Source organism: Plecotus auritus, assembly GCF_963455305.1.
Source record: "Plecotus auritus genome assembly, chromosome: 3".
NCBI lineage: Eukaryota > Metazoa > Chordata > Mammalia > Chiroptera > Vespertilionidae > Plecotus > Plecotus auritus.
This window is the reverse complement of record NC_137772.1, coordinates 180,607,631-180,635,588: the sequence shown is the minus strand read 5'-3', so window position 1 is coordinate 180,635,588 and position 27,958 is coordinate 180,607,631. Positions and strand designations below refer to the sequence as shown.

General features: G+C 40.8%; 1 long non-coding RNA gene across 1 annotated transcript; it reads left to right on the top strand.

The window, feature by feature from the left end:
* Nucleotides 1–39: 39 nt before the first annotated feature.
* Nucleotides 40–27,958, top strand: LOC308245288. Its single transcript, XR_013960267.1, has 5 exons — nucleotides 40–87; nucleotides 12,398–12,500; nucleotides 13,238–13,394; nucleotides 16,346–16,468; nucleotides 27,575–27,958. It is a non-coding gene; the product is annotated as an uncharacterized lncRNA (long non-coding RNA).

Sequence of the window (27,958 nt, the reverse complement as noted above, 5' to 3'; positions counted from 1 at the left end):
AACCATAATGACCAATTTGACTGATTTTCCTTTTCCATTCAAGAGATTGTGCTTCTTCATTCAAGAAAGGACAAGCAGTACTTCTAGGTAATTCTTTATTTCCAGGATCAGTGCTCAGTACTGGGAGATGAATGTGGAACAGACCCTATCCTCAAGAAGTTATTTTTCAAATTTCTCATTCAGAACCAGTGTTTATTTGTAGTTAAAAACTAATTTATAAAGGAACACATTTTTGGGGGTAATAAAAAAGAGTTTTCCCACTTAGTTCTCTGCTGCCAACAGATACAGAGGTAAAAGAAATAAAAATTCTAAACCATCTACAACTGTAGGTTGCTCCCAAACAAACATAAGACTGTTTTAAAAATACTTCCTGCAGTAAGGATTTATGGAGGGCGGCCGAGGCTTCCGACTAGCCACTGGGGCCCTGGTGCTTTTGCTCCTGATCCATCCTACTTCCTTCAACATCAAATTCCCTTAAAGCATTTAAAATCAATATTTGGCTTTGAAAGCTGAAATGTGTCTGCCTAATAGGTCAAGCTACATTTTTATGTCAATCACAATTCCTAGCAAATTTTGTAGCTTTCCGAGTTTGACAAATCACTTTTTCCCATTGACTATGTGAAAACTACCAGCCAAGGTATTTGAAGGCCTCCAGGTTACAGATGTGGTCAGCCCCAGTGAATCTCCAACTTCTAGTATACTATTCCTCCATTTGACAAAAATTTGCTAAGCACCTGCAGTATTCCAGGCTCACTGCTATGTGCTGGGATATAAATGATAAACAATACAGATGTGTTCTCTGCCCTCATGAAGCTGCATCTAACAGAAAACACAAACAGTAAACAAATAACTCCAAGTGTAAGGAAGGCCAGGATTTTTGTCTGATGCCTTTACTGTTGTATCTCTCATGCACCTAACAATGCCAGGCTCAATACCCATTTGCTGGGTGAACAGTAGGAAAGAGGAAGCAGAGCGTGCACAGGAACATGTCAGGGGGCGTCATCTAGTCTGGAGAGCTGAGGGAAGTCAACCTAAAGAAATGCCATTTCATCTGATACCTAAATGAAGAATTGAAGAAGCGAGGGAAGCGCGATGCCAGTGGAAGAAAACAAGGTCCCAGATGTAAAAGAACTGAAGTTTTATAAATACACACATACCTACCCATATTGGCTGACGTGAAAAGAGCATAGAGTGGACTGACAAGAGATGGGGTTGAAAGCTTGATATAAGTGGCAGCTCAGACAATCTCACCAATCAAGTTATGAATTTTGTACTTTATCTTACAGGCAGTGGGAAACCATTGAAGTGTTTTGAGTAGATGGGTGATGTAAATCAGATTTGTTATTTTAAAAGATCCCTCCTGGTATAGAGAGAAGTCCTTGTAGCTGATGTTAGAAAGTGCTGCCTTTAGTCTGGTGATTCCTCAAAAAATTGAGAATAGAGCTACCATACAACCCAGCAATCCCTTTGCTGGGTATATACCTGAAAAACTCAAAATCACTCATTTGCAAAAATACATGCACCCCTATGTTCATTGCAGCATTATTCATGGTGGCCAAGGCATTGAAACTACCAAAGTCTTCCTTGATAGAGGACTAGATAAATATGTGGTACATATACACAATGGACTACTACTCAGCCATAAGAAAGGATGAAACAGTGCCATTTACAACAACATGGATGGACCTTAAGAACATTATGCTAAGTGAAATAATTCAGTCAAAGAAAACTAAGAACCATATGATTTCACTCATGTGGGATATAAAACTGAAACTCATGAACACAAACAGCAGTGTGGTGATTGCCAGAGGGAAGGGGTTGGGAGAGAAAGGGGTCCTAATATATGGCGACAGGAAAAGATCTGACTTTGGGTGGTGGGCACATGGTGCAATATACAGATCTTGTAACATAGAAACCCACACCTGAAACCTATGTGTTCATGTTGACCAATGTCACCCCAATCAATTTAATAAATAAATATATATTTTTTTTAAAAAGTGCTGCCTTCATTCGCATTATCTTCCTATTGCTTCCCCCTTCTGCTTGCTTTGTAATGTTCCATTACTGAGACATCTTTATCACAATTCCACACCTCTCCTGCATGCCCAGCATCCCCCACAGAGAGGGCAGCATTACTGTCTCCCAGACAGTGACCTACTTCATTCTTCCATGATTTCTTACTCCAGGTATCCTTTCAATCATAAGCATATATCTTAATTGACAATACGATATACCTATATCTTATATCCCAAGACTCTCCTCACTTGTGTAGTGACTTAGTGCCCATCTACACTAATAAAAGAGAAACATGCAAATTGACCATCCCTTCACTATGCCCACCAGCCAATCAGCAGTGAGTATGCAAATTAACTCAACAAAGATGGTGGTTAATTTGCATAGCAGGCGTGGAGCGAAGACTGAAGACAGCGTAGAAGGAAGCCAAGCGCTACAGAAGGGAGCAAAGCGGTGGAGACAGGAGGGAGCAGAGACAGGAGGGAGCGAGGCAGTGGAGAAGGGAGGAATCCCGGCAGTAGGAAGCCCTATTCTTACAGGAATCTTCCTGCAACGGGCCTCTAGTAATATATAAACAAGTAAGTTTGAACTCTCCTGCCTCAGAAAATAGAGAGCCCCGCCGAAACCGGTTTGGCTCAGTGGATAGAGCGTCGGCCTGCGGACTCAAGCGTCCCAGGTTCGATTCCGGTCAAGGGCATGTACTGTGGTTGCGGGCACATCCCCAGTGGGGAGTGTGCAGGAGGCAGCTGATCGATGTTTCTCTCTCATTGATGTTTCTAGCTCTCTATCCCTCTCCCTTCCTCTCTGTAAAATATCAATAAAATATATTTTTTTAAAAAAAGAAAGAAAATAGAGAGCCCTGCACAATTCTGAGAACATTCAGAAAATGCTCCCATTCCCCTGTTGTTGTTTGTTCTCTCATTCCAATCTGCTGCTCCCCAGATTTCCCTAATCATTTCTCGTGGTCTCCTCAGCATTTTATATGCTGTCCCAGAATTCAGTCACATTGCCCCTGAACACAGACCTCCCTTCTTCACTCCTAAGCACAGCTGGAGACTCAGGAACAGAGGATAATTTCAGGGAAGAAAGGCAGAGCCAACATTTGGTTATCAGCTCACTGTTACCACACCCTTTGAGTGGCAGTCTGCGCCATACCCCCCAGCCAGCTCTATGTTGCTGGAACCAATGTCAGTTCAAATGAGTCTCCTGTTGCCCAATCCCTCCCCCTGTCCCTAGAGCCTAAACATTCCTTTCTTCTTAACCCCAACCAGTGGGGGCTAAACGAGGGAGCCTATAATAATCTGCAAGAGTTGCCAACCTATGCAGAATGATCATAGCTATTAACACTACAAAAGGAAGGAGTTCATTCCTCTGTGACTCAACTTTTCCATTCCAGACTAGCCCCCGGGATTGACTTAACTTGGCAAACCAAAAGGCCCACTAGAGTGTTTTCTTCCAAACTAAAAAACAATCTTCTTTTGAAATACACTTCTTCTACACCCCCCTAGAACACAGACATGGGGGCAGTTTTTGAAATAACATTTTTATTTACTTTATAGATGCCCCCACATGATGTTTCTCCAATTTTACAAATTAATTACTGCTAACAAGTGAAAATTCCGGGAGGAATGGGGAATTTTATCTCAGAGCAGCCTATGGAAAGCATATTTCTGTAGAGTCTTATATTTTATCTTCTAAAATTCACATTTTGCATGCCACTCTAATATGTTCATTTATTTCGATACATAACAATATAATGAAATACATTTAACCAGCCATAGTGCTAGAAGGGGGATCCACAAAATTCTATCAAGAGTAACAAGGAGAAACCATACCTTACAGTAGTCCCTGGGAGAGAGAAAAGAGAGAGAATTGCCCTGCCTCCTGTCTTCCAGCTTTCTCTCAAGAGGATATAACTGATCCATACCTCCATTCTCTGGGCAACTGCTCAAGAGAATAGGGCCCATGCTCTATAGTGAGGGTTTCATTGGAGTCCAAAAGGGATGGGACCCCAGTGTATGTGGAATGCTGAGCAAGAAAAAGAAGAAAGGGGAGAAACCAAGATGGCAACATAGGTAAACACCTAAACTGCTGCCTCGCACAACAATATCAAAACTACAACTAAAAGACAAAACAGACACCATCCAGAACCACAGGAAAGCTGGCTGAGTGGAAATTCTACAACTAGAAGGAAAGAGGAAAGCACATTGAGACTCAGAGGAGCTGCAAAAGTCTGAGTTATGGAGACGCGCACGCACGGAGAGGATGGGCAGCTGAGTGCACAGGCGGCTGAGTATGTGACTGGCTTTCCCAAGCGGGAGGGAGATGGAAGCTCCCGACTGCGCTGAACTCCAGTCCCGGGCGAGACTCTGGGAACCCAAACCCATTCGGGGGGAATCTGGACTGTCAGGAAAAGAGAAAGCACACTGAGACTCAGGGGAACTGCGGAAGACAGAGGTACCGAGGCGCGCGCACAGAGAGGACTGACTGCTGAGTGCATGGCTGGCTTTCTCAAGTGGGAGGGAGACAAAAGCTCCCGACTGTGCTGAACTCCAGTTCCAGGTGAGTTTCTAGGAACCCAGACTCATTCGGGGAGAAACTGGACTGTCTGGCAGTGGGCGAAACTCGAGGGCGGCTTTCTCTCAGAAGTTCTTGCAGTGATTACTGCAGGACACTGAGACCCAGGGGCCTCTTAGGGCAGGGCTGACAGGAAGCCAAGGCTGTCTGCTCCTCCCTGAGACTCCGCCCCATTCAAGCTGAGCACAGAGGCTTTTGAAATTTTGCAAGTCTTGTCTCATAAGGGTGTCTCCAGCACCGAACTTCTCCCAGTGTAAACACAGCTGATCCTCACAGCCAATTGGCCTGGAGGTCAATTTCACCCAGTGATAGCAACAACAATCAAGACTTAACTACAACAAGACTGTGCACACAGCCCACAAAGGGGTGTACCAAGAGTGTCCACCTCAGGTAACTGGGGAGGCTGAGCCACTGGGCCCTATAGGACACCTAGCACACAAAGCTACTCTATCAACTCAGGGAAGCAGCCAAAATTCAGAGACAAAGAAACAGGTCACAAATGAAAGAAATGGAGGAAAGCAAATGACTGGATATAGAGTTCAAAACCACGGTTACAAGGTTTTTCAAGAATTTTCTAGAAAAGGCCAATAAATTTAGCGAGACCCTCGAGGATATAAAAAAGGACCAACTAGAAATTAAATATACACTGACTGAAATAAAAAATATTATACAGAGACCTAACAGCAGACTAGAGGATTGCAAGAATCAAGTCAAAGATTTAAAATACAAAGAAGCAAAAAACACTCAACCAGAAAAGCAAAAAGAAAAAAAGAATCCAAAAACTTGAAGATAGTGTAAGGAGCCTCTGGAACAACCTCAAGAGTACCAACATCCGAATTATGGAGGTCCAAGAAGAAGAGAGAGAGCAAGATACTGAAAACCAATTTGAAGAAATAATGACCGAAAACTTCCCCTACCTGGTGAAAGAAATAGACTTACAAGTCCAGGAAGCACACAGAACCACAAACAAAAGGAATCCAAAGAAGACCACACCAAGACACATCATAATTAAAATAGCAAGAGCAAAAGACAAAGAGAGAATATTAAAAGCAGCAAGTGAAAAACAGTTAATTATCTACAAGGGAGCACCCATACAATTGTCAGCTGATTTCTCAACAGAAACTATGCAGGCCAGACGGGAGTGGCAAGAAATATTCAAAGTGATGAATAGCAAGAACCTACAACCAAGATTACTCTACCCAGCAAAGCTATCATTCAGAATGGAAGGGCAGATAAAGATCTTCACAGATAAGAACCAGCTAAAGGAGTTCATCACCGCCAAACCAGTATTATATGAAATGCTGAAAGGTATTCTTTAAGAAGAGGAAGAAGAAGAAAAAGGTAAAGATAAAAATTATGAACAACAAATACATATCTATCAAAAAGTGAATCTAAAAATCAAGTGAAAAAAATCTGAGGAACAGAATAAACTGGTGAATATAATAGAATCAGGGGCATAGAAAGGGAGTGGACTGACAATTCTCGGGGGGAAAGGAGTGTTGGGGGTGCGGGAAGAGACTGAACAAAAATCGTACACGTAGGGATGAGGACAGTGTGGGGGATGGGTAAGGGCAGAGGGTGGGGTGCGAACCGGGTGGAGGGGAGCTATGGGGGCAAAATGAGGAACAATTGTAATAATCTGAACAATAAAGATTTATTAGAAACAGGAAAACAAATAAAATAAATAAATAAATAAATAAATAAATAAAAAGAGCTCTTACTGCCATAGTCAGGTGGCTCAGATGGTTAGAGCATCATCCCTAAAAACAAATAAATTAAATAAATAAATAAATAAAATAATGCTTCTATACAAGAAGGAATAAAATACTTCTCTGGATCTTTTTATTTATTTGCCTAATGAAGGGATTAAACTCAATTCTCTCAAAACTCATAAAGTTATTCATTAGTAGAGTTAATTATTTCTGTTGAAATATCTATTTGCAGTTTCTATTAGTTACTAGCAAGCAAATACAACAACATATACTATTATGGAGAAATTATGAAATAAGCACGGGTGTGTAAGATATGATTCATAGATGACACAGGCGATGTTCCACTTAGATATCTAACCCTTATCAAAACTGAATATATACAAAACTACATCATCATCTCATCCCCTACATCATCATCTCCTCCCCTAAAACTTCCCATTGTGTCTCTAGCCCAAGGACTACTACAGCGATTTTCAACCTGTGTGCCACAAGATTTTTTAAAACATGAGATACCTGACTAGTTAGATGCACTGACTTCTTTTCCCTTAATTCTCAAATAAAAAATGACAACAGCCAACACAAGAATAGCTGTCTGGTGTGAATGAATCAAAATTATACCTATTTTTTATCAGATTGGCAAAGTATATAATATATATTTTTAGTGTACCACAGAATTTTAGTAAGTAGTTTATGTGTGCCATGAGATGAAAAAGGTTGAAAATCACTGCTCTAATCCATTCTTCACGTACCCCAATATGCCCATTTTAAAACTAAATCTATCTCCTCCATAACTGTGTCTTCTGTGGTAGATTAGATTGTGGTAGAAAAAGTACTTCCTCCTTCCCCCATCTACCTCCTTTAGGAGATTATCCACTGTACCCCATTGATGTTGGACATGCCCATGTGTCTTACTTTGATCAAGGGGATGTTAGTTCTTCTGACACATACTGAAGCTGTGTTGTTGTGTGCTATCAGGCTTACTCTGTTGTGCTTCTGGTCTCACCATGAAAAGAGTTTCCTTGGGTAACTACTGGCCCTGAGGCCTGTGCTCCTGTATGATACTGTGGAACAGAGCCTCTGTAGCTGATCCTCAGACCTGTAGCCATTTTACTTGTGTAACCAAGAAATAAATGCTGTTGTCTTATACTCTTGAGATTTGGAGGTGGTTTGTTATGCAGCTATAGCTAACTGATATAACTTTATATAAAATCAATTTAAAAATTCTTACTGTGACCTAAAAGGTCTATTATGAGTTTCTAGACTCACCATATAAGATGCTCTCTCTCCTTCCTCCCCACACTATACTGTAACCACTCTTTTAGTCCTTTCAGTACACCAAAGCCCTTTCCCAGCCTGGAGTCTTCTCTTGGCCTGGATGCTCTCTCTCTCTCTCTCTCTCTCTCTCTCTCTCTCTCTCTCTCTCTCTCTCTCGGTCTAGCAAACTTCCAACTCCCATTCTGTTTATCCTTCTATGTCCCTGCCTCAGGAAAACCAGCCCTAAAACTTCTCTTCACCCAAGTACCAGACTAGGAATCATCCCCATTTTACATATTTCCACCTCACTGTGCACATTTCTTTCATAAGCAATCATACAAATTTTAACTTACTAAGTTGGGAAAATGTTTCTGTCATGGCTCTTACACTAAAGAGTTAGCTCCATCACAGCAAGACAGGGTCCGTCTTGTTTACTTCTGTACCTTCATGGCCAGCACATGCCTGACATGATAAGTACTTGAGTAAACAACTTGATTGGAACAGGCTTTACACACTGTTTGTCTTATTTCAATGTCAATAAAACTATCATATTTTAGAGCTCTTCTGATATGGCAGGTGGCCTTGGTTGAGCAAACAATTTTCTTGTCTTTATAGAATCTAGTCTATTTCTCACATTCTTATTATTACAATACATTTAAGTACATCACCGATCTGAAATGATAGCTAACAATCTACCTTTTCCTTATTATATCTCTAGCAGTAACATTGGACAAATTGATTTATGGTACTCCATATGCAAACAAAAATATTAAAAGAAATTATAGCCCTGGCTGGTGTGGCTCAGTTGATTAGGTGTCGTCCTATGCACTGCTCAATCCCCAGTGGAGTACATGCAGGAGGCAGCTGATGGATGTTTCTCTCTCGCCCTCCCCCTTCCTCTCTCTCTAAAAATCAATAAGAAATAGTAATTTAAAAAAGAAATTATGCCCTAGCCAGTTTAGATGAGTGGATAGAGCATTGGCCTACAGACTGAAGGGTCCCAGGTTCGATTCTGGTCAAGGGCACATGCCCAGGTTGTGGGCTCCATCCCCAGTAGGGGGCATGCAGGAAGCAGCCGATCAATGATCCTCTCTCATCATTGATGTTTCTATCTCTCTCTCCCTCTCCCTTCCTCTCTGAAATCAATAAAAAATATATTTTTAAAAAAGAAGAAATTATAACATGCCAGAGCTTATTTTTTAGTGTGTTAAGGGAATTTTTAAATTAAAATGTTACTAAGGAAGAAGGGTAAAGTGAAAATATCTTGAGTCCAGAATTGTGATAGTGGAGGAAAGGGCATACCAGGTAACTTAAAAACAAAAATCGGTACCCCCCAAGGAAAATAAATAAATAAAATTTTAAAAATCAACCTGTTATCCCATATGTGTAAGAAATTGTCATTGCAACAAAAATAAAGAGGTCAGGAGGGAGAGAACAAAGAAGGGAGGGAAAGAAGGAAGGAAGGAGGAAAGGCTAAGAAGGTAAGGAGGGACGGAGGGTGAGGGAGAAAGAAAGAGGAGAAAAGGAGACTTTCAGTATCATAGAACCCACTGGTTCAAGCTGAATTGGAAGAGAAGCTCCTGCCTGTAAAATTCTATCCCTCACCAGGCTTCTAAAATAGCTGCTAAGGGGTTAACAAACAGTGTGAGGCTGGAGCTCTGCCTGGGGCTCTCTGCCAAAGCAGCTGTGTAAGCAACTGTACCCTTCAGAGCAGCTGTTAGGAGCAGCAGAGAATAGGGGTCAGCCCACAAGGGGAGAAGAGGTCAAATCAGCATTTTTACACAGGAAAATTCAAGGTAAACCTTCTCGCAGAGTTTTCTGATGGGACTTTCTATGGCATCTAAAATATATTCTCCCATCACTATGAACCATTAGCAAACAAGACCAGGAAGGTAAGATTTTATCCCGCTTCTCTTCAAGGATGGGCCCCCAAAGCACCTGTGTTCCTATACCTGGGGACAAAGCCATTGGGTGATAAACTGAGCTGAATCTTAAGGGTTGTTTGCATACTATGGCCAGATTCTCCTAAGTAATAAGCATAAGATACTTAACACTACACCCATGTGGTGAACGTGCATCGTCTGATCCACCCAAAATAACATCTGTTCCTGGGATATTCTATTGCCTCCCCTTAGCCATACGATTAAAAGGGAAGTTACCATTTTCTTACATATCTCAGTCACCACCATTGATTGGCCCAAGGTTGTTTATCCAACAGAAACTAGATTAGCAAGAATATTCTACATCCTGGACACAAGTAATTGATCTGGGAGTGGGTACCTGACATCTGTTGAAGTAATTTAAAGTTTTCCTTAGAGGAAAGAGAGAGAGAGAGAGAGAGAGAGAGAGAGAGAGAGAGAGAGAGAGAGAGAGAGAGAGAGAGAGAGAATGAACTTTGGTCCCTTTCAGTGGCACATTGAGAAGGAAAGAGGAGAACAGCTGCTGTTTCCTGCTACATAGTGAAAGCCAGTTTGAGAGAATGAAAGTAACATGCCGAGAAAAGTCAAGAGAAAAAAGTTAGGACAACCTAGTAGTGTTGAGTCCATGTTCCCATTGCCTCTAACACCAGCTGGGTCCTGGTTTCTGTCAGTTGCAATCCAAAGTTCTGACTAACATACACCAGTATCGAGCAACAATTCAATAATGATGAATACTATTGTTGAGCCTACTGACCCTATGTTAGAGACCCCCCTCAAGTCAAGTGCTTAGTCTGAAACAAGATTTCTCACATTTGGGATTTTCCTATATCAAATTCTTACAATTAATGTCCAGTAATACTTATTTAATATATCATCTTTTTTAAAAGGAATACATTTATATGCCTGAACTAGCTAGCAAGTGTGGGTGCCATAATCTGGGGTGATGAAAGCAACAGACATCATATGGGAAGACACAGATTGGACTGTTCCTTCATAAATGAAAACAATTCTGATTTGAAAAAATAAGTTCCAGTGCCCAAAATTTAGATTAAGATTGTTATTATACTCCTAGGAGTGCCAGAACAAATTATACATTATCTGATTAGTGCCCTGGAGAATTTCATGTACAGAACTATGAAGAAAGAATATTTATAGGTGACACATATGATATTAAAATGCATCTAAATGCTCTCAATCTCTAAGCAAAATAACTTCAGTAGCTAAGAGTCCAAAACTGTTTCTCCATCCAATGTGAAAATCAAAAAGTGTGAAAGAGGCAAAACTTATCTTCAGTGCTTTTCTCATGAGGACTAACTAGATATGTGCATCTTCCAAATCCAACTGTGAACAGATTTTTTTAGGAAACTACTCTCAAAATTAATTTCTCCCTGCTCTGGACTCCTATAAGATTGAATCAACCGTACTGTATAGTATTTCCACTTTCCCTGCTGGAATGCAAGCTTTTCAAGAGCAAAGGTTGTTTTTGAAAACAATGTGTTAACCAAATTGTTTGTTCTCCCCTCAAAAAAAAAAAAAAACTGAATTGAAATGAGTGAAAATCCAATAGCCAAAAAATTACATTTAGATAAGCTCCTTATATTTCTGTTCCTGGGGACAAAAACAGTGGCTGTTTTTGGCCATGACCCAAAGTAAGAAATACATTTTACTTTGTAACACAGTATACATGTCCATAGGTATATAAAACTGAAACAAATTTTATAAAACAACTAGAGGCCCAGTGCACGAAATTTGTGCACTGGGGGAGGGGTCCCTCAGCCCCTCTCTATGGGAGGTGACCGGCTGATCAGGGGAAGGTGCCACCCCCATCACCCTGCTGCTGCTACCACGGCCGGCTGTCGCACCCACCAAAGTGTTTTCATCAACACAGACTCCAGTCCCTTCACCATGAAAAAATGACAACTTTCTTTAGGCATTTTCAAGATGTCTCTTTCATAGAATATGACATTTCTTTCTTTTTTTTTTTTTAACCCTCACCTGAGGATATTTTTCCATTGATTTTTAGAGAGCATGGAAGAGAGAGGGGAAGACAGAGAGAAACATCAATGTGAGAGGACACTTCGACTGGTTGCCTCCTGCATGAGCCCTGACCTGGGCCCCGGCCAGGGAGGAGCCTGCAACCTAGGTACATGCCCTTGATCAGAATCAAACCCGGACCCGGCGGTCGGTAGGCTGAGGTTCTATCCACTGAGCCAAAGAGGCTAGGGCAGGATATGACATTTCTTAGCCCCTCCAGCAGCAGACCTTCATTTTTTCCTTCAGGAGTGAGGTGGAAAAACCCTAGATCACCTTCTTGGATTCTTATTACCCAAGTTACCAAGAACACTGCGAGTGGCATACAAGGAGCTTAGCCAATAAGCTGTAAGAAAAGGTGTTTCCTCTGCAGATCACGCACAGAGACGGGACTGCTGGCGCACTGTCTCCCAGTGAGGGCGGGCCCCCCTGTGTGTTGCATCTCTGCTCCGGGCCCATCTGCACATGCAGCCTCCTCCTGAACTGGTCGTGACTGTTACAGCTTCTGGGCTAATTTGCATATCACCTCTTTATATATATATAGAGAGAGATTTATTCTTAAAACATGTGACAAGGTCTAACATCTAGTCTTTTTTTTTCTTTAATAATAATGGTTCTGATCCATTAAGTCAATCTCATGCCTCCTAATGAGTCATGACCCATAGTTTGAAATCACTGTGCTAATGAGAACCTATGGTTTGGTGCATCTATCAGAGAAGGTGGGAAAATTAAGTGGAATCCTCAAACCAGGTAAAACCTCAAAAGCAGCCATTATGTCTACATGGTTACTTAATGTATAGGCTGCAGCATTATAAACTCATAGAAATACTAACCCAGAAGCAAAATTTAGAGGAATTATTCTCCCACTCACAGAATATTTTTTATCTACAGTTTACAAGATCTCTGTGCGGTAAAGTAAACAAGATCTTGGAGGATTTATTCGTATCTTCACCAATGTATTGAGCACTGAGTTTTAGGTGTTGGAGCTACAGAGGTAAGTGAAATATACAAAGTCCCTGCCTTCATGACGTTTCCATTTTAGTGAGGGGCACAAAGAATAAACACAGACGTGTCTAATATAATTTCAAGTAGTGACAAATGTTATGAAAGAAAAATAAAACATGGAAAAGGCTAGGAAGTAATGGGGAAGAGAAAAGGACTATTTTAGACAGGAAGTCCATGAAGGCTACTCTCTGAATGTGTTATGTGAACAGAATCTAAATGAGCCACTTGAATGCCTAGAAAAATGTATGAAGCAGAGGGAGCAGCAAGTGCCATAATTATGTTCACTAAAGAAAGGGGGCTGTTAGGCAGGTGGCATGGTCAGCAGAGTTAGCAATCAGATCTATGATACAGATGGGCCCAACCACAGCTCCTTCCAAGGGAAACTACCTTGAACATAATCATGGGCCATCTGGCAGATATGGGCAGTCATTGTAACATGTCCCACCCTCCTCTTCCAGCCACAACCATTTGGACCAGGTATGAACACCTGACCCTAGGTATCAGAGATTTGGAACTGGTTTCAATAACTAAATAGAAAATAGGGGTTATAGCTTGTTATGGGTTGAATTGTGTTCCCCTCCAAATTCATGTATTGAAGTCCTAACCCCTAATACCTCAGAATGTGGCCTTATTTGGAAATAGAATTGAAGATGTCATTAGCTTAGATGAGGTCCTGCTGGAGTTGAGTGGGCCCCTAATCCAAATTCTGGTGTGTCTTTCCTAAAGGGGGGGAATTTGGGCATAGTGTTCATCCAGAAACAAGCCCTGTGGACATGACAAGGATCTTCTATAAGCCAAGGAGACAGACCTGGAACAATTCTTCCCCTCACAGCCCTCAGAAGGAACTCATTCCACCAACACCTTGACCTTGGCCCCCAGAACTGTAAGATAACAAATGTCTGTTGTTTAAGCCACCCAGCTTGTGGTATTTTGTTACAGCAGCCTTAGCAAACTAATACATCTAACCTGGGGAGAGTGGAGTGTATTCTATGTGTAGTAAGATGGATAATACATGGATGAATTGTGGGACCTGGCTGACTGCTATCTCTGTAGTTGCATATTGTGACTTTGTAACTGAGACAAACTACATTTCCTCCTCTCTAATGCAGCTATATGTGCTATTTCACTAAGTTCTGGCTCATGAGCTATAATCAATTGTACCTGGTGGCAGCTCCCAGCAGCCTTCTGTAAAAGAAGCTGGTAGCTGTCTCTTGCCCTTTTTCTGCATCCTTTCCTTCTTCCTGGTGGCTGAAATATGGATGTGATGGCTGTGTTTAAACTAAGAGTGGCATTGGGAGTGGAAGCCATGAAGGATAAAGAACCAGAATAAAAGGAATGTGGGTAATTAAAAGCTTTGTGGAGCAGAGTCATCATACCAATACTGGACTGCCCACATCTGGACTTTGACATGAACAAGAAATGGCCTTTTAGCTCATCTAAACCACTGTTTTGTTTTGCTTTGCTTTGTTTTGTTTTGTTTTGTTTAGGAGAGGAGGATTACTGTTACTTGCTGTTGAATCTAATCGTAACCAACACAGGCATGCAGAGTCCAGACAGGGGAAAAACAGAACCTGAGAGAGGATTTTAGTTTAGAGGCAGAAAAATCAGATTGAGAAGGAGCAATCAAAGAAAAGCCAATAGAAAATTTTATCTAGGAAGCTAAAGGATATCTAAATGAAGAGAGAAACAAAGCATTAGATATTCCTGAATCTAACAGAAGGACCAAGACATATCTAACGGTAGGTCCATGTTTCTCAAACCTTAATGTGAATAAGAGTCATTTGGTATCTTGTGAACACAGAGAATGTGACTCAGGAGGTCTGGGGTGTGGCAGTTCAGAAAGCTCTCAGGTGATGTCAGTGCTGCTGCTACACTTAGAGTGGCAAAGGTTTAGGTGAGGAGGGGTCTCAAAGTGTAGTTCTGAACCAGCAGCATCAGCAGCAGCACCAAGGAACTTGTTAGAAATGCACATTCTCAGCCCCAGCCCAGACTCACTGCAATAGAAGCCCTAGGGTTGGGGCCCGACAATTTGTTTTTACAAGCCTACCAGGTGGTTCTGATGTGCTCTGAAGTCTGACAGCCACTGGTGAGAGCGATGATGATGATGATGATGATGATGATGATGATGATAATAATAATAATAAACTGCTACAGATGTTGCTCACCAACTGTGGGCCTGGCCCTTTAAGACTCTTCCTACATTGTATTTTTTTTTAAAATATATTTTACTGTTTTTTTACAGACAGAAAGGGAGAGGGAGAGAGAGTTAGAAACATCGATGAGAGAGAAACATCAATCAGATGTCTCCTGCACATCCCCAGTGCCCACAACCAAGGTACATGCCCTTGACCAGAATCGAACCTGGGACCCTTGAGTCCGCAGGCCAACGCTCTATCCACTGAGCCAAACCAGGCTTCCTACATTATCTTATTTGGTCATCACAACAATCTATTTTATCAATGAGGAAACTAAGACTGAGAAGAAGTTAAATATGTTGCAAGGTCACACAAGGAGCAAGTGGATCCAAGAAACCACATCAGTCTGACACCTAGGCCCATTCTCGGGCCACCTTGCCACTCACCTTCAAGGGTCAACAATGATACTCTCATAAATGACTTCAGCAGGGTATGAGGGCAGAAGCCACGTTGCAGTGGCTTTGGAATAGAGGAAATGGGAAAAGTGAGTGCAAAATACCTTATAAAAAACTGACTTTGAAAGAGAAAAGAGAAATAAAATGAAAACTAGAATATAATGAGAGAGAGAGAATTCATTTGCTAGCTTGCTTGTTTGTCAGAGAGAAAACACTCAGAGATAAAAGAGGAAGAGTTTCAAGATGCAGGAATGTGCTTGAATTTTCAAAAGATCAAACTTGAGCACAATCAGGGGAGAATGAATGAGAAAGGAAAGATGGTTGGTTATGTTCTTCATGCTTTGAGGAAATAGGATATTTACCAGGAAAGAGGAGAGACTTGGGCAGAATGTAAGAGTGAACTTTGAAGATCTAGGAGGCTATTACATAGAAGGAGAACAACTCTTATTTTTATAGCTCCAGAGAGTAGACCAGGGGATGGAGGTTACAGGGGATAGATTTCACCTTAAAGTGAGAAAGAAAAGTCTAATGATTCATGTTATTTGAAAACAGAATTACTTGCCCTTTGAGATGGCGATTTTCTTATTACTGAAAGCAGTTAAGGAAAACCTATTTGACATCCACGAGGCAAGTTGTAAAAGGGATTCCTGTGAATTCACTGGGGGGTTTTAACTCTGCCAAAAGTCTATGCTATATTCCTACACTGCCCGTTCCTGTAGTAAAACAACGAAGAACTGCTTACGGTAAGGGGGATTTTCTCTGTGAAGTTTACAGCTTGAAGCCTTCCCCTTACAATTTACAAGTAATGGAGGTGGAAAATAGGTGATTGCCTACATTGCTGACATTTTCAAAACAATTCATGTATTTGGAGTAATTTAAGTCACCATTTAGACTTCAAATCCTCACTTTTTTAATAGATGCTGTTTCTAAGCCTCCACTCACTTGTCTTTGCCTAAATGATTGTGATAAACAACTGACTGGTTTTTTCTACGCCATACGAGAGCCCCTTTGTTATGTATATATCTCAGCATTTCTGCCTCTGACAGATTTTGTTCAGAGCATTCTGCAAACATCACCATGATTTACTAGGTAGAATGTCTCCTCTCCCATGTTACCAACACCATTATTTCCAACGCAGAGGAAATCATAGTTTGACAAATTTATGAGAAGAAAACCACAGAACCCACACGTCTCCTAAATTGAACCTGATGAGGCTCGATCTGTTTGTTCTTTTTTTCTCGCAGCCTGGAGACAGTGGTGTGACATGAAGACTTCTTGGTATTTTCACTATGGACAACCAAGCCATTGGAAAAAGGGCCAACACTGAGCCCTCCGCCCTCCCAGGGCTTTGAACACAACTCATCAAAGTAAGTGGTAGCTTTTGTGCCCACTGGTGAAGGGCAGCACGAAGGCATGTGTGCGCTGGGGGGGGGGGGGGGAGGGTGGCACCATCTGTTGCACCTGTTGTGAAGAACAGTTGATCCCCAGACCATGCTGTCGATTGCAATCAAGAGTTGGCGTTTACTGAATTGCTATTTCCTCTTGGGTTCAAGTGCTTTGTAAAACTTGCTTTAAACTTAGATTTTGCAAAGTTTTGAGTGACCAGAACCCACCATCCCTTAGGGTAAACTGAGAAAAAAGGACATCAACCCTTTGTTCTTGGCTTGTGAATTTGGAACAATGGTTTCTAAGGTTACACTTGAGTTTTCAACTTGAATCACAATATGTGGGTTTGCTTTTGAGACGAATGTCTTTATCTTCTCATACCTTTGTAATATTTGATAGAATACAGTAATTAATATTTAATTGTACATGTATGCATATGTCTACATGTGTGAGTGTGAATATGTTATATGTGAATTTTGGACACTTATCTCTGAAGCTTCAGATTGAAAGTGGGAATTCCACTTGATATATTGTCACATGGTATCGGCATGCATATATATTATTAGGGACATAAGAAAAAATGAAAAGAACATAGACCAAGTGCAGTCTATTCCTTTGAAAGACTTTAAAGAGAAACAGTGTTTTTATATGGCAGTAATATATTGCCAATATTGGAGTCCTTCTCACAGTCTTGAAGGTCAATAAAATTTACAAACAATATAGTCTAGAAAGGCAGAATCCTAAGATTCTAGGGTGTCTCTTGAAAATAATTCTAGGGTGTACCTTGAACATACTTGCAGGTGAAAACACACTAAATGTTTTTCAATGCTATTGTATTTCTTATTCTCACCTTTTAAAACACCAAATAATCCTCAAATGGGCCTTTTAAATTTAATGCAATCAGGGCATTTTAGCTAAATTAGAAGAATTTTTGATAGGGTCATTATTCTTAAAACTAGTTTGAAAACTAATGTAAACTATATATAAGATTTCTTTCTAATTTCTTCTGTGAATCAGTTAATTTATCTGTTTTGTTTCTTCTGAGGGAAGGGAAGAGGGGCTATTAACAGGAGACCACTAGGGGGCAGCACAAAACTAGGAATCAAGAGCCTTGGGTTTGGGCCAACTGGTCACCAGCTGTGTCTCCTTGAGTGCTGGCCATCTAAACTCCGAGCTTCATTCAGCCCTTGGTGGATGGCTCAGTTAGCAAGGGAGCCATGTTTCTCTCGCATATTGATGTCTCTCTTTCTCTCTCTCTTTTTCTCTCTCTAAAATCAAGAAACATACCCTCCAGTAAGGATAAAATATTTTTTAAAATAAATAAACTCCGAGCTTTAGTTTCCTCATCATAACCATGCCAGAATCTGATATATCTATTGTTATTGCTGCTTTTAGGATTTTGTTGTGACTATGACTGATTTGGAGGGCCTGAAGTGCTGGGGGACACGAGATGGGAACCCAAGGGTGGACCACCAAGAGTCTAGTTGTTTGAGGAGAGGTGGAGCCTCCTGGAGACACTCCATTCTAAAGCACAATGGTTTGGTCCAAGTTCAGTGAGAAGCTCGGGAAAGGGAGGGACTTTGAGTGCTCCTTCCTCTGACACATAATGCAGGATGTGATGTGTTCAACTCTTAGGGCAGAGCACATGCAGATGAATATCAGTCTGTTAATTTGTAAGAGGACATTACTGTGTCAGGGATTAGACTACTCCTATTTCTGTAATCAGAGCGTTCTCTCCCTTTTGGGCAGACTGATGTGAAAAGCCAAACAGCCGTCAGAAGGTTGCGGGTGACAACTGGGTATGGTGCATCTGTCTCCCCTGGCCCAGTCTTACTGGGACCAGACTTTTGAAGTCTGATAAAGAAAGCCCCTTTCTGTTCTTGGTGTGGCATACACACTGGCCACCAGTGCTGTTTTATTGACGGGCTTTGGAGAACAATGGTTATGTGTATTTAAAAAAACTTGAATAAATGATCCCTGATTTCTCTTCTGAGCTATTATTTGTGACTAGAGGTCCGGTGCACAAATTCATGCACGGGTGGGGTCCCTTAGGGTGGCCTGTGGGGATTGAGCCCCAGCTCATGCCCCCAGCCTCACAGCCCCGCAGCCCCACTTGGCACCCCACCGTGGCCTGGAGCCGCCCCCCTTACTTGTTCCACCATCCGGCCTGCAGGGCGATCGGTGGGGGCTGGCTCCCACCCTTCCCCCTACCCTCCCTCAGCACCTGGGAGCTGGGCGGAAGCCCCGCCCCCCGCCAGCAGGGCTATCAGCGGGGTGATCAGGCCCATGCTTGCACCTGCCTTGGCCTGGCGCCGCCCGCTCACCTGTTCCACCATCCCACTGCAGTCCTGCTCTTGTTGGGGCCCATAGGGCCAGCAGCACCTCCACTGCCGCCGCTGCTGCCAGTGCCACATCGCCGATGCCCACCATGTTCTGCGCTGCCTCCTGGTGGTCAGCGCACGTCATAGTGAGCAGTCGAACTCCTGGTCAAACAATTTGCAATTAGGCTTTTATTATATAGGATTCTGGGGTGTCACCAAGCAGTGGCATAGCTGAATGGTAGAGGAGTTCTGGCCCTGGCGCCAGACTGCCTGGGTTCAGCCATGCCCACTGGGTAAATTACTTGATCATTCTGTGACACTATCTTCTTCATCTCTAAAATGGGAGAATAATAGTATCAGGGTTCCAAAACTGTCATGAAGATTAAATGAGTTAACACAAGAAGCATTTGACATACTTCTTGCCACATAGTGACTGCTTATAGATGTTCGCTATTTTGAGAATGTGCTTGCCTTTTTCTTTGCAATTTTTTGGGTCTTAATGAGTTTAATATAAGTAATTACTTATTGTGTTTCATACAAGGTGGTTTTATAACACAGTCAAGTATTTAATTTTGCATGCTTATTAGTTAGTTGACATACTAGCCAATTTTTAACAGTAATAGTATTATTACTAGTATCATTGTAATGAATCATAATAAAACAAAACTGTAAAATTAATGAGCATGTATTTCTTGGGCACAAGAAAATACAGTAGTTTTTCCCCCCTCACTTTATTCACAGTTTTCCTTTTCACATTTTCAGTTACCTACAGACAACTGCTGTCTGAAAATATTAAATGGAAAATTCCAGAAATAAATAATTCATAAGATTTACAATTTGGGCTATTCTGAGTACACGAGGAGATCTCGTTTGGTCCGCTCCATCCCACCGGGACGTGAATCAGCCCTTTGTCCAGCATCTCCATGCTCTTGACACTCCTGCCTGTTACTCACTCAGCAGCCATCATGGTTTTCAGATCAGTCACAGTATCACAGTGCTTGTGTTCAAGTAACTCTTATTTTACTTAATAGTGATCCCAAAGTGCAAGAGTGTGATGCTGGCAATTTGAATATGCCAAAGAGAAGCCATGAAGTGCTTCCTTCAACTGAAAAGGTCGGTACAGTACAATGAGATATTTTGAGAGAGAGAGAGAGATCACCCTCATTCACATAACTTTTATTACAGTATATTGTTATAATTGTTCTATTTGATTATTAGTTATTATTGTTACTCTCTTACTGTACCTGATTTATACGTTAAACTTTACCATAGGTGTGTATGTTTAAGGAAAACATAGTATATATAGGGTACAGTACTATCCATAGTTTCAGGCATCCATTGGGGTTCTTGGAAGGTATCCCCCATGGATAATGGGGGACTCTATTTACACCTGGTTGAAGTTCTTTTCAACAAGAGTCATGGCCTTCGAAGAGAGACAATCTATTGGTCACTGCCAGAGTTGTGCCATGGAAAAAGAGCCTTGGGGACATGTTTTGCACACATTAGTCAAGTTCAATATGAGCTTTTTGCATAAGTGTATCAGGGTATGTTTGTGCTATCTATTCCCATTCCCATTGTAGGGTCAGGTCAGAGTAATTAAGGAAAACAAATAGTTCTATAAAGTACTGGGTAGCCCTGGCTGAGTAGGTAGCTCAATTGGTTATTGTCCCAATATGCCAAGGTTGTGGCTTCAATCCCTGGTCAAGGTACTTACAATTATCAACCAATGAATGCATAAATAAGTAGAACAACAAATAGATGTTTTTCTCTCTCTTCCTTTCTCTCTCTCTTTAAAATCAGTCAATAGCCCAGCCGGTGTGGCTCAATGGTTGAGTGTAGACCCATGAACCAAGAGTTTACTGGTTCAGTTCCTGGTTAGGGCACATGCCCGGGTTTCAGGCTTGATCCCCAGGAGGGGGCATGCAGGAGGCAGCCAATGGATGATGTTTCTCTCTCATCAGTGTTTCTGTCTCTCTATTCCTCTCCCTTCCTCTCTCTCTCTGAAAGTCAATAAAACTATATTTAAAAATCAATAAATAAAAATTCAAAACACTGGGTAAAAATAAAAATAAAACACTAAATAAAAATAGAGGACAGTTTTAAGTCCCATAAATGGAGCTTTTTTAGCAATTTTAAGTAGATGCAATTAAATTGCTTCTTTTGCAGTTGTTTTTGAATCATTTTATTCATGTAAAATACATTATTCCAAGCAATTTTTAATCTCATCTTTTAAGGGTTTAAGACTTAATAAGCAGAAAGCAAAAAAATGTAGTAATATGTGTAAATCATTTGTACAAATAATCGATAATAGGATTTATTAGAGAATATAATAGCCAGTATAACACTTAATCTTGAGTAATTGAATAATTTGTGAAGGACTTCATGACTTTTCAAGAAATTTATAATTGCATGGTTAGATTTAGATCAGTGCCTTTGGGTAATTTCAGGATATAAAATAATAAAAATATTGTAGAATTAATTCTTGAAGTTTGGAATATAAAGAGCTTGATTGATGCTGTGCAATCATTGTTTTCATCACACTTTCTTTAGCTGTTGGATTATATCTATTGGCTTTTAGCGCCAATTTTTGTACTTAGAAAAATCCCCTTCACATTCATTTCTGTTTCCAGCACCCTCTCACTGCTGCTTTACCTGTTTGGAGTTGCATGTGCATACCACACGGAAAGTCTGGGGCAGGGCAGGAGACACTGCCACTAAAAACAAAAACAAAAATCAATGTTTGTGTTTCATATTTTTCAAAACACGTGCATTTGTATGGTAGTGTGTATGAAATGGAATAAGAACTGCTCCTTCCAAGCCCAGCCAGCGTGGCTCAGTGGTTGAGCATCAGCCTATGAACCAAGAGGATCCCGGTCAGGGCATATGCCTGGGTTGCAGGCTCAGTTCCCAGTGTAGGGCATGCAGGAGGCAGCCGATCAATGATTCTCTTATCATTGATGTTTCCATCTCTCTCCCCCTTCTCCCTTTCTCTCTGAAATCAATAAAATATTTTTTAAAAAAAAAAAAAAGAACTGCTCCTTCCTGGTGAAAGTAATGAGAATGGGTTAGTTCTCAGAGAAATGTGCCCACAGAGGCAGTGCCTAGGCAGGGGGGGCAAACTTTTTGACTCGAGGGCCACAATGGGTTCTTAAACTGGACCGGAGGGCCAGAACAAAAGCATGGATGGAGTGTTTGTGTGAACTAATATAAATTCAAAGTAAAGGAGCGGAGGGGAGAGCAAGAGAACCGGATAGAACAGCCAAATCCGGCCCGCGGGCCGTAGTTTGCCCACGGCTGGTAGGGCCACAGTGTCTTCTGTGTGCCTCCACAGTTGATGGTTTGGCTCTTGCTTAGTAGGTTTAGAAACTCAATTTGGTCCATGTATTTAGATAATCAGCCTCTTACGGACTCACATTAATCAATTTATTTCAGATTGATGCATAAATCAAAATCCCAATTAGGTTACAATAAAGAAATATGTAGTCTTTCCTGCTACCATAATAACTAAGCTGGCCAGAACAGGGTCTCTTTTTGCTCTCTGCTGTGACCAAGGTGCCTGGCACAGAATTTTGCACACAGCAGCCATTTAATAGGTATTAACTAAGTTTACAAAGAAAGAGAAGAGAAAGGGAGTAGACTAAGAAGGGATATAATTCTGAGTGAAATGCCATCCAGATCATAAAAGCTTAATATTCCATCTTGCCTCCTCTGAAAACATAGTTGTCGATTTACTAGTTCATACTAGTTCATACTAGTTCTTCAGATTCCATTTGTCCCCTTGAGAAAAATAAAATTAATTGAATTATTTTTGCCTTTTAGTGTTGCTATTCAACCTTCCTCATTCTCTTTATAACTTGGTCTTTCTTCAGAGAGATTACACTAGAGGTGATGAAATCTCAACTTTTCCAGCCCTTCCTCTCAGAGACTCACCCTGGTCATGTTGCTCAGACTTCCCAAATCTCCCTGGGTACATATTAATAGATAATCACTTTGTTCTTGGCGGTAACCTCTTCCAAATTCAGGGTCCCCTTCGTCACCTGCATGTATAATCCATAAAAAGCATCTGAAAGAGGAGCTAATGCTGCACTAGAAGATAATATATGTCAACACCCTCACCCTCACACACAAGGTAATGACAAAAAAGAAAAAGGATTTTTCATATCTAATTTGTAAATTACTGTATTTGAAACAAATGGCTACTTGTTACTTCAGAGTTACAGCTATGTCAGTATTGACAATACAAATCTCATCCTTTTTGACTTTTGGGGCCCAGGGTTGTACAACAGCTTTCTATGTGAAAAAGTTAAACAGTCTAATAATTCCCTTATTCTAATTACTGGCTTAAATCAGGACTTTGCATACCTGAAACAAAGAACCACTTAACTGACAGCTCAAAGCTCCCATGGCTGATCAATAACCTATATAGCCCTGAATCCTGCTTAGAAAGTGTGCAGGAGGCAGAGAATGGATGGGGTCCCCTGGGTGATGCCGAGGAATCCTGCAGGCCTTTCCCTGTCCTGGGCCACAGCCTCTAACACAATGTGTATGAGTTGGGAAGGAGCATGCACAGAAGTCAGACTTCTCTTAGCGTTCTATCCCAACAAATGGTTAGGGGAATTCTCCCTGTTAAGGTTGTTACTATTATCTTTATTATTAATGCTAAAAATAAGATAATGTTGAGAATTATGCCCATTGTTAGTGGTGCTAATAATGACTTATATTAATCAAAAGTCTGTTCTGGCCAAGCCTTTTCCTAATATTTTACAGATATTGTTTCATTTATTCTTCAAGCCCTAGCTGATTTATCTCAGTGGTTAGAGCATCGGCCCACAGACTGAAAGGTCCCAGGTTAAATTCCGGTCAAGGGCACCTACTTCAGTTGCAATGGCCCCAGTCAATCCTGGTGCGTGCTCTCTGTCTCTCTGTCTCTCCCTATTCCTTCCAGCTTCTCTGAAAAATAAAAAGAAAATCAATGGAAAAAATAAAAAATAGAATAATAAAACAACTCTATGAAGTTGTATCTCTTTCATTAAACATGAGGAAATTGAGGCCTGGAGGGTTTAAAAACTTGCTTAAGATCATACAACAATAAGTGGCATAACCAGTACTGTTTGACTCCAGAGCCTAATTTCTTAACCAGTACTTTTGGCCTCTCCTATCTTAAATTCCAGGAAGGTAATTAGCTGCATAACACATATCAACAAGGGAAATCTCGAATTTCTAAAAACCTCATTAGATTGTTTTTTACATTGACCCTTTGATCAGTCTTGAATGTTCTGGGGGGCATATATGTACAGCTCATCTATCATTATGCTCTGCTAAACTTTTTATCCCTTTAGGATGTACATCCCATCCTATTAGGAGGAAAACTAGGAGAGGTAGACGATAGATCAGTTACTTGTGTTACCATAACAGCTTTGAATGCAGCTGAGAGCCTTTGAAACTGATGCATAAAATTAAGCTTCGGGATTATCTACTTCTTTAGTACTTCATTCATCTGGATATAATGAGATGAGTCAGCCAGTAACCAAATCCCACTTACAATTGTGACGTATTAGGAAGAAAAACTTCATGTGTTATACTTCTGCCATTGTTGCCCTAAGAACATTTGCTTTATCTTTTCTTTTTGTGGTTGGAATTCTGTAAATACAACTTCTGAATAGCATTTAATTACTATGGAATTATAGTTTTCCAATTTCGTAGTATTGACTTCATTTTTTTAAATGTTTATAAAGGCAAGCTAATATATTAATTACTTTCATATCTATTTTTTCCTATTTTGCTTTTGTATGATGTTTCAGAAGTTGTCAATATTAACAGAAAGATATGCAGACAAATGAGTCTATCCCATTTTTAATGATGCTTAGAGAAGACAATATTTCTTTCCCAAAATTTTTAGTCATTATTGAAGAAATTACTCTCTAATATCTAATTTCTATCCCTGTGGGTGAGTTGCATTTCTTCTGGCTTCATCCCCTTGGAGATGGAGAATAGTTTGTCATAGGAACAGGGGAGGGTTAGCTTATCTGCTATAAAATATTCTGACTTTTAGATAGGTGGAGAAGACCCAGAAGTTAAATTTTAATAGGCCTTCAGATTTGGGCAGCCATCAAAGATTTTCTCTATAGCAACAATTATACACACCACTGATCTGAGATCAAATATTGATGTCTTCCCCACCTGCCAGAGAACTAGCGTTTTGCTAGTTATTGCTATTACCAGGGCAATTCAATAGAGGGCAAAAGAGACTACAAATGTCATTTCACAGTGGAAACTATAAGGGAGAGTAATAATGAGCTTGGAAGAGATTAAATACAATTGGAAATGAGTCTGAACTGAAATAAAATAGTATATTTGAGTGAATTTTTTAGGGCTGTAATTTTAACTTCAACTGAAAAACTTTTGTTTTGCCTATCCCTAAAACACACACACACACACACACACACACACACACACACACACACACACACGCCTGATGCTAGCAGGAGACAAAAGCTCTTCCTCATTTCCTAAAAGTATAGTCTGAGGAAGACTCATTATGCCTTAGGGGAAAATGTCACCATTTTAAAAAATGAAATAGAAATTATACTTTCCTTTGGAAAAACTTTGTTTCCTTTGTTGTAGCAATCTAGAAGGCAGAAACAGAGTAAATTCTGCTGACGAGGTCTCATCCACCTCCAAGAACTAGAGCTCTCTTCACATGCTGCCATCAATCACCCCCTCTATGGTCACCACTTTACCAATTGCTACACTGTAATATCTTTGGGGGTACAATCTTGCAACAAATTTCCCCAAACCAGGTACTTTTCAGGAACTATTATAGAGCTGCCTTGAAGAATTTATGATTTAGAAACTGGCATTAAAGTATTATATTGCCATTCTTTCATGACTTTATTTCTTTTCGGTTGACATTTCTGGTGATTTTATTTGGTTCCAGGGAAGCTGTGAAATTCTGTTATTTCTTCCCATTTGGCTCCAAATATACAATCCAACAGATCTTGTTAGGATCTCTACAATCTCAACTGAGGGGCTTTAAACTAGGGATGGCTCCAATGAGGGAGAGTAGTCCCTTGGAAAAGTGCTAGGGTAACCCAGAAGGGCAGAAGGACCAGAGACAAGGGAAGGTAACTAGTAATAGAAGGCAGTTCTGAATGACTGGTGTGCCTGGAGAGACTTCAAAAGAGGGAGGGAACACGGGGTTGCTGGATCTGGGAGGGCTCCAAGGAGAAGGCTCTTGCAGAGACAGGCGGAAAGTTGATGTCTAGATGATGTAAATAGCAATTGTGAAGGCTGGGAGGACGGAAGGAGTAAGGATGCTCACGGAGCAGAAAGTAGATCTGTCTGTGATGGGGTGTTCATGAAGACAAGAGGTAGGCGATAAGGATGGGAACAGCTGTGGCAGGCCGTGAACCATAGGCTAGGAGATTTGAACTGTATTCTCCATTCATGTGGACCCAAGTTGTTGAAGATTTCTGGAAGAGGGAAGTAACATCATAAAGGTGGTATTTTCGGAAGATTCATGTGGAAGCCAAGGGCAACACACATCTGAGAGGAACAGGAATTCCCTCCCTAGAATGGGAAGACACATTAGGAATTCCTATAAAATGTCAGGTCCCATTCATTCATTAGCAAGCATTTATTAAGTGTTTATTCTAAGATAGGCTGCACTCTAGGCCTCCTGAATACAGTAATTAACAAGGTGGGTCTAGGTTTTGTAGGGCCTGAAGTTCAAACAATTTGAGGGGACTTCTTTAAGAAAAAATACATAAAATGAAAGATAGGAAATATAGGGTTTTATAATTTACTCAAAATATTAAAAATAAATAAATAAAAACAAAAGCCAGCCATATTATAGAAACAGTAGTTTTAAATGGACAGGGTAGTTTTTTTTACCCCCCTTTAAAAAATACCATTATTTCTTTCTTTGCCAAGAATATACAAACAAAGTATATTCCTTTTTTATCCTAAGATATACTTTCAAGAATCTCGGTTATAGGAGTGATAGGGGGAAAGTAACCTTAAAAAAAAAAGGGATTTCATTCAGTCTTCCTTACGGACTCTTCCATATTAGCCAACTTTAAACACACCTATAGTTTGCTGCATTGTACTGCCTTTGAAATATTTCCTCTTAAGGATTTAGCAAGGAAATGGCAATTTTATTGAAGTGGCTGTATTTTTCCTCTTTCTTTTGTAACTTACTTAACAAGTAGTTCACTTGAGTCACAAGGCCACACTGCTAGAAGTTTGAGATATTTCCGGGAAAACTGGGGGTGGGGAAGAATATCAGCATCTAAGGGAAGAAAAGTGAAAAAACAATACCCTATGTTTCTGAGAAGTTGACACACAATTCCAATTGCTTACTCCTAAACTACAACAATAAAATGTTGTTGCTGTTGTTATTCTGCATTGCAGACAAGTGGATGGAGAACCCACATTCTCTAGCTCTTGTGTCTAAGAGGCCATGGCATGAAATTGGCCTCAAGCAGAAAATCTGAGTTTGAATTCCTGCGTCATCATTTACTAGCTGTGCCAGAAACTATCACTGTCCTAAGTCCTCATTGCCAGCTTCTATTTAGGAATAGAACATCATGGGTTTTCGCAGGGCCCATGGCTGCCCAGGCACAGGCTACACGTCCCAGGCTTCCTTTGCAGCTAGGTGTGGCCATACAACCAGGTTGAGGTCAGTGGGGTGTAAGTAGAAAGGACTTCTCATCTCCTTCAGGACAAAGCTACCTGCCCTAAATGTTGTCTTTCCCCCTCTCACAGGCTGGAGTATGGACATGGCAGTCACCAACCTTTGGCAACAAATGGCAGTGGCGAGATGAAGGGAACCTGGGTCCTGGAATGACATCATGGAGGAGAGCTGCTCCGACAACCTGGACTGTTCCCATTGGGGCTGTTAAGAAATAAGCATTAATTTAATTAATTAAGCCACTATATTTTGTGGTCTTTTAATTTCAACAGTTTCAAACTGTAACCTCGAAAATACACGTGTTAAGTGCCATTTGTGTTCAGCCTTTCTGATCTCCATTTCTTTTCTGTAAACTGACTGTAATGTCTATCTCACATCCTAGCTGTGAAGACTGAATGAGAAAACGCATGGGAGGACGACAGGAAAGGTGCCTGATAAAAATTTGTTGTCTTCCCTTT